Genomic DNA, 7968 nt, shown 5'->3' with positions numbered 1-7968 from the left:
CAAGGGCCACTGTGGGTCCCTGGCAGAGGCCCAGAGGACACCTCCTCTCCGGCTCACCTTAAAAGTCATCTCCTCCCTGTGGCTTCCCTGAACCTTAGCTCACCCCTTCCCGCCACCCCCGCCGTGAGACACACGAACCGCTTCCCCATCTGGCTGCACAGCACAGCCCTGTTCTCGCCTCCAGCAGGTGCCAACACGGGGACAGTGACAGTTTGCTGTTTGCTGCCAGGGCCCCGTTCCCCCGTGCACTGGGAGCCTTTCACCGTGCGCAGCCTGGAGCCCAGCACCGGCCGGGTCAGGTGGGGGCCAGGGTCTGCCGGCTGTGCGGAGCCTCAGAGGAAAGGGCCTGGCGCGGGAGGTTCCTGGCTCGAGGAGGAAGTGGGTGGGAAGGTGGCTGAGCTGCTGAGAACTTATCTCCTTTCTCCATGGGTGCCATTCCCCCCCGTGACATAACTATGATTGTCCCAATCGTGCTAGAAAGAAGACCACAGCCCCCCAAAGCAAAGCAACTTGCCCAAGATCAGGGCAGGTCCTTGGGGCAGGATTTCTAACTCCCGGCTGCGCGGGCCTCTCTTCCCACCCACAACGGCCTCTTCCGGTGAGTCCAGGCACCCCGCCTGCAGCCCCGGTGGTGGCACCGTGAGGTCCAGGTTCGGTCTTTGCCCAAATGCTTTTCCTTCAGCCACTTCACACATGAACAGTGAAAACCAGAAGCTGTTTCCCACCAACGCCAGGAGCGTGGGAGGAGCAGGGACAGCCACCAGGAGAGAAAGATGGATGAGCACAAGACATTTCCTGCCGGCGCCCGGGGGAAGGTGGAGAGGGGGCCGGGGACCCCAGTGGTGCTGAGTGGTGACCCATCACGGTGATACATGGTCGCGTATGTCACAGTGAGACACAGATAATCCGCTTCACACTGTTCCCCAGCTCCTGGGGGGAGCAGGTTGTCTAAGCACCTCGATGCCATGTGACAGACCTCATGTTAATGCCTCCGGGCACAGGGCGAGCGTTCGAAAGGCTCAGTCTGTGCCTCCACAAGTCTCCTTACAGCTTGGCACCGGGAGGTAGCCGAGTGCCAAGCTGCCCCGGAACATGGGACCCTCCCCTTCCGACACTGGTGCTGGCTCCGCCCTGCCCAGGGGCCCCCTGGCTGCACCCCGTGCTGGCTCTGCGGTCCCTGCGCTCCCAGAGCTTCACGGCAGCTGAGCCTGGTCCAGCCAGCCACACACCTGGCGAGTTCCCACCTGGCCCGGCCTCCTGCCTGTCTTCTCCGCCTCTGAGCCCTGTGTCCGGCACAGAGGCGCTTGAGTGGGGGTTGGTGAGCAAAAGGCGGGGGTGCAGGGCCTTCCTCCCGTGCCTGCTGTGGAGGCCGTGCCTGACTGCGGGCACACAGTAGGCTCTCGGCAGGCCTGGGGACAGCTGGACCTGGGGGTGGGGCCATGCCCTCTCCAGGCAGGCCCCTGGGTAAGAGGCTGAGGGTCCCGGCAGGGACAGGCCTTGGCAAGGAGCCCATAGGCCCAGGCTGTGCTGTCAGGGCCTCAGGAGCCAGGATGATAGAAGAAAAAAGCACTGCACATCCAGAAACTTCATTTTTGTCAAAACTTTCTATCCCCTCTCATGTGTTTCCTCTCCTGTGCCCCCAGTGAATAAGCAGAGAAGGCCCCAAGGGCCAAGGCGCAGGGCAGTGAGACAGGATCCTACACGGCCTCTGGGAGGTTGCAGGCGAGGTCACGGGGCACGGCACCTCTCAGCCACCGGCTTGCATCCGGCACCCGGCACCCAGCCGCCCTCCACGCTCTGCTGAGTGCCTGCTCTGCAGAGCTCTGGCCTCACGAAGGACGTGGAAGTGGAAGAGCCCAGCCAGAGTCTAGAGTGGGAGCTGGGCAATCTCAGCACCATTAGGAAGTAACAGAGCGGCCTGGGGCAGCTATTGAACACTGCACACTGCTCAAGGGGTTCTAATCTCCTAACCAATTTAATTCTCATGCAACTCTATGAGGTAGGAACTCTAATCGCTTCCATTGTACAGATGAGGAAACTGAGGCACGAGGAGGTTAAAGTGATTTCTAACTGCTACTCTAGCCCACTTCGATGGCAGAAGTGTATATGGTGCAAAGAGAGGGGTAGGGGGAGAAGGGAATTACCCAGGGGCTGCTGGGGGGGCTGCTCAGGAGGGCTTCGTGGAGGAGGTGGCAGCCCTGAAAGAGGAGAAAGTTGGGTAGGGAAATGGGGGAGCACAGGTGTCCCCTAAAGTCCCCAGGGGCCTCTTCCCCACTAAGACTAAAGCTTTCCAAATGGGAACACAATTGCTGGACTCTGTTTTCAGCTTAGTTCCATGCACACCTATTCTGTGCCTACTGTGTGCTGGGCAGTGTGGGGACAAAACGTAAGTCATGGTTTTGTCCTCAAGGCCCGCGTGTCTAGGGAGGGAAACATCTCTAGGATTTCCAAATGCCCAAGTGAGCAAGTGTGGGCGGCTGAAGGGCCTCCAGCCCGGTCACGTTGAGGTCCTGAGCTCCCCGAGGTTCCTCTCCAGGCAGCGCGGTGGGTGGTGGGTGCACAGCAAGCAGAAGTGCCGTGGGACGGGAACCACACTGCTCCCTGCCCCGGCCGCGGAAGTCACTTCATTCCTCCCCAAGACTCCTGCACCAGGAGGAGCCAAGCCACGCAGCAGGAGGGGACCTCTCAGAATGACCCTCCAAGCTGGCCCAGTGGCTGAGACAAAGAGCATTCCACTCCCCAGGTCCCCAGCGCCCAGGGCACGAGGGCTGACGGACCAGCTCCTCGTTCCCTTCCACCTTCTCCTTCTAGCACCCCCACGTTAAAAAGGGCAGCCACCCTCCCCTGCCAGGAGCAGCCTGGTTTTCTTTTGGGTCCTTCTGTATCATGTAGCAGCCCTGCACTGGGCGGTGCTGACCCTCACCTGGGCACAGGCAAGCCCACCTGGAGGCCACCTGCCCTGCAGCCTCCCCGGACCCGAAGCCCAGCCCAGCTGATCTCCAAAGTCCCCTCGCAGCTTGAGCTGCCCCGTATATTTGGCTCTTGAGCATTTGCTTCATGCCAGACACGGTTCTAAAAGCTTTTCCTGTACGTCGGTGCTCACAGAAACCTCGTGCGGGAGGTGTTATTATGCCCCCATTTTACAGATAAGGAATGTGAAGTTCAGAGGACGCGAGCCCCTTGCCCAGGGCCACGCAGCGAGCAGGCCGTGGAACCAGGACTTGAGCTCCAGTGACTGCACTGTCCTACAAGTCACCTGATTCTTCAGTCAGGGCAGGTATTGTCACCTCATTTTACATATTTGGGGATGGAGAAAAAGAGTACGTGATCTGCTGGAGGTCACAAAGGGAGCCAGAGGCACACCTGGGTCCAGGGTCCAGAGCCTTCCTCCTGGACATACACCCACAGTTAGGCAAGACCTTCCCCACTAAGCTGTGCGACTGCCCCCACACCCCCCCACGCTGAACGTAATCCAGAAGATCTGGAAAAAACAGAAAACAAAGGTGGCACCATTTTCAACATTCATTCCATATCCACCGGGAGCCAAAGCTTTGTGAGGCTCAGGCCCTAGGCACAACTGCGTCCCTGGAAGAGACAAGCACCGACCCAGAGGCTGGTCGCTGGAGGTCCTGGGGCGGCAGGTGCAGAGCCACCAAGTCCTGGGCTAACGTCCACCCCTTCCCTTCCCGGCCACGCGGGACAGCCCCGGGCTGGCCCGTGCTGATGGCGCCACCTGGTGGCGGACCTGAGAACGCCCTCACCTGAGAGCACTTCCTCTCGCCACCCTTTCTTTCTCCCCTGCAGGGGTCCTGGGCTGGCCCCGGCTTGCCACCCAGCAAGATCGGGCCAGGCTTGAGTGGCAGCGGGGTGGGACGGGTGGGGGGTTGGGTGCAGGCAGAACTAGGCCTGTGCTGAGGGGGCTGTGGGAACGGGGTGCAGGGCGTGGCAGCTGCAGGACCCCCACACACTTCTCGAATGCCCTTCCTGGGCACCCCTGGGGCCAGGCCCTGTTCCAACAAGCCGCTTCTGCTGGGAACATTTTATAATCTCTAGGGCAGTCTCCACTGAAGCTGGTTATTGGTCGGGCAAAGCAGCCCCACCCTTCGCAGTCACGGCCAGGGCTTTCTGGGCAGGGCTCCCCCGTGTGAGTTCAGCCAATTAAGGAAACAATTAGCCTCCCCTGAGGTTAATCCATGCTTTGTCATCCTCAGGGCTCTAAGGGACAGAGAGCCCTAATCTCCTGTGGGCAGAGGGGGTGTGTGGCGGGACTAACTATGCGGAGTCCTGGACCCACCCATAGATTTGAGCCGGAGGCTGTGAGGGCCTGGTAATCTGCATTGTTATGTACCCCAGTTCTCACACTTGAGACACTGCCAGATGCACTAGGTCATCCTCCCTCCCCTCCTTCCCTCTTCTCCTCCCACCTGTCCTCCCCCTCCCCCTTCCCCCAACCTTCCCTTCCTCCCCACTCCCTCCCTCTGCCTCCTCCTTGGAAGGTCACAGGTGTCCTAGGCAGAGGGGACAAGCCCCCTCAGTGTGCACCCAGCCTTGCCTCTGCAGGCTCTCAGGGGCCGTGTCACCATCCACAAAGTGGGGGCGAAATGCCCACCCGATGAGGGTTGGGGAAGAACAGCTGAAGTAACAGAGCTGGGAGCATTTTGCAAACAATACAACTTTGATAGAAAGGGCATTGTTCTGCTTTATTCAGCCTCTCTCCTGATATGTCCCTTTAGGAGGAGCTTGGGGGAGTCACAGAGAGCCCGAGGAGATGGAGGTGCAGCCCCACAGGGTGTGTGGTTTTGGGTGAGGAAATCCGTGCAGGGCAGCAGATCTGGGAGGGGCTGCAGGGACTGGGAGGAGGGGTGAGGCTGGGGCAGGAGGAGGGGCAGGAAAAGGAGGCTGGTGTTGGAGCTGGGGTTTCAGGGTTGGGGTGCAGGGGAGCAGCAGGAGGGCCTTCTCTGGGGACTCTCCTCCCACCTGGAGAGCTTATTCGCCCTCTCCTCTCAGCCCTGCAGTCTCTCTGCCTCTCACTGTCTCTTCCCTTTGCACTGCAGCTAGGACAGCTCCCCCAGGCCCCCAGGGGCGGGGACAGTAATGGCTTAGCTGTGCAGATCTGGTCAAAGTCAGAAGTCCCTAGGTTCAGGGACAGCAAAGAAACCGGGCCAGCACCTCTAATTCTTGCAGGGGCCCAGAAGTCCCCTTCAAGGATCCACAAGGAACTTTAGGTCACTTATTCACTCAATCAACAATCTCTCAAGGGCATTGCTCTGGCTCAGGCCCTGTCCTGAGTGCCCACCACACAGGGCAGAGCCTGACACACCCTCGCCTAAGTCACAGTGCAGAATGAACCCAGCGTGAAAGGGCAACAGCCCAGATGAGCCAAGCCTGCCACGGAGGCCACGACAAGCATTCATAAATGCTCTGTAAGAAGCTTCCAGGAGGAGATAAGAGCGCTGGCAAGAGGGGCCGGGGCATCCTGTCCAGGCCAAGAGGCTGAGGCTGGAGAGGCCCAGGGGGGCCGGACTGAGGAGGCCTCCCTCCTCCCCTGGGCCTCCCAGGTGAAAACTACCTTCCCTCTCCGCATCCACAGTTAGATGCATAAACCAATACATTTTTACTGCTATTGCAACTAGTACTGCTTTCTACTGTTCATTTCACATGTACAGATTTTCCACCAGACGTCAAGTTCAGTAGCTCTCTGGCTGGTCCAGGAGCCCGATGTCATTCATGACACGGTTTCCAGGTGGAAAGGCTCTCTCTGGAAGACAAGCCCTTTGCCAGGTGGAGGTTTCCCAAGCTGGATGGACCAGAGGCCATTCTGTACAAAACGCCCTGCAACACTGGGGAGATGCTGGTGGACTTCTTAGGACCAGAAATGCCCAAGGGACGTGCTGATTGACAATAGTCACAGTCTGTCTTTGGTTGAAATGGAAAAGGAGGAAGGGAAAAATCAGCAGAGGCCAGACTGGGGACCACGGTGTCTCCAGCAGGTCGCAGCCAAGTGAAGCTTCACTCCCCAGGAGCCTCCTCCCGAGAGACTTCTCTGGGGCAGAAGGAAAGTGTTTCCAGGCTTTTCCCGTCTGCCTGGCAGGGAGCCTGTGCCTGAGTCACTGCCTTCCTGGGGCTTCCCTTTTCCCTGCTCTGCTCTCAGCATCTGCTGACTTTGTGTCAGCACCTTCGGGCAGATGAGCCAGTGCAGCAGCACAGGACAAGGACATCTCTGAGCTGCCTGTGTGACAGGGACTCAGGTACTTGCCAGATGCAGCTGACCTCAGAGTGGGCATGAGGCGCTTTGTCACCCACCCAGGGCCTGCACCTGGACAGGGCACTCCCTGACTCCTCACCCTCAGCCTTCCAACTTCCCCTGACCCACTTCAGGGCATCCGGCGGGCACTGGCTGCAGGGCAGGGGCGATGGGGAGGAGGTGGCATAGATGGAAAAGAAGCCCGTCCTTGCCAAGCTTGGGTTCACCCTGTCAGCCACCCTGCCAGGCAGGTGCTACCATGTCTGCGTTTCGTAGAGGAGGAAACAAAGGCTCAGGCAAGGGAAGTCACTGTTCTAAGGCCACACAGCCTGCGACTGTGGAGCCGGGTTTCTGGGGTTCAAATCCAGTTCCGCCTGGCTCATGAGTGCTGCCTGGTGAGCCGTGGGGTGTCTGCACCCCGGCTGGATGTGAGCTCCACGTGCAGCAGGGGGGGAGCCGGCCAAGCGCACGTATCTGCCAGCGACCGCACCTCGAGAAACGGGGAGAGGGGCCCCTGCGGGAGCCCTTTGCCTTAGCACAGAGGTGATTCTAAAAAGTGATAACAGATAAATAGAACTTTGGTCACAAACCTGTAGGAAGCGGAGGTCAGAATCCGGAGGTCAGAATCCGAGGGGTGGAATGCCTCCCCACGCAGGCAGAGGACTGAGAGCAGGGAAGGTGGCCTCAGATCCAAGTTCTCTCTTCGGTTCAGTGCCACAGGGGTTAAGGGGTGCCCCAAGGCCAGCCCTGGGCCTTGTGCTGAGAACATGGGAAAAGAAGCCCGTCCTGACCCGCCCTGCCGACGCCAGCCCCGGGCTCCTTCCCGCCCTCCCCTTCCGCTGCATTCCGCCGCGGCGGAAGCTCTCGGACTCCCTCGCTGCCCCTGCCCTGGATGGACGGATCTTCCCCTTGGAGTTTTGACACCCAGGCCCTTCTCCCCAGTGTCCTGAGCAGGTCTGTCTTCTCCAGCAGGTGAGGATGGGGGTTCATGGCTCCCCAGCCTCTCCTCCAGGCCACAACATCCCTGGCCCTGTTCATCCCCTCCACACGGCGTCCAGATCCTTCTCCATGGAGGATTTCCAGATAGGGTCTCACCAGCGCAGAGGCCAGTGCAGGACACATGGCTCCTGGTAGTCCCCTGGCTCCTTTAGGGTCCCCCATTTCCTCCTGGCTGGGGTTGGGCCTTTGCTGTGTCCCTTTTGTGCCCCAGGAAGCCCTTGGTTCCCCCTGGGACGTGGGTGCCCACCCGCACGTGGTTGTCTCTGGTGGCGCCCATGATGCTGAGCAACGTGTGTGTCCCGCGTGCAAGGCCCCTCCTTCCCTGAGAGACCCATTCCGGGTGGCCCTTAGGGAGAGGCCGCTTCCCTCTTCCTCATCCTTATCCAACCCAGTGCCTCACTGGCTGAGACTGTACCCTGCTCACTCCGATTTAGGAAAAGACATTACAGGCTTTGGGGTCCACTCTCCGTGGAGGAGGCTTGGAGTTTGGCAAGGATAATACTCCCCGACTTAGCATGGCCCGTAGGAGACACAGGGACTGCACTGTAGGATGCATGTCAGGAAAGATGGGGGAAGGGGGCAAAAAATGACATCTGTTAAGGACTCAGGAGGCCTCCAGGCACTTTACACGGGTGCTCTCACAGCTCTCCCGTGAGGGACACGGTGATTCTCATTTACAGGGAAAGAACTCGGGGCTGAGACAATCAAGTCACCCGAGATCCCAG

This window comes from Propithecus coquereli, unplaced genomic scaffold (assembly GCF_000956105.1).
Source record: "Propithecus coquereli isolate 6110/MARCELLA unplaced genomic scaffold, Pcoq_1.0 Scaffold126, whole genome shotgun sequence".
In the NCBI taxonomy this organism is placed as follows: domain Eukaryota; kingdom Metazoa; phylum Chordata; class Mammalia; order Primates; family Indriidae; genus Propithecus; species Propithecus coquereli.
Note: the sequence above shows the minus strand (reverse complement) of the source record.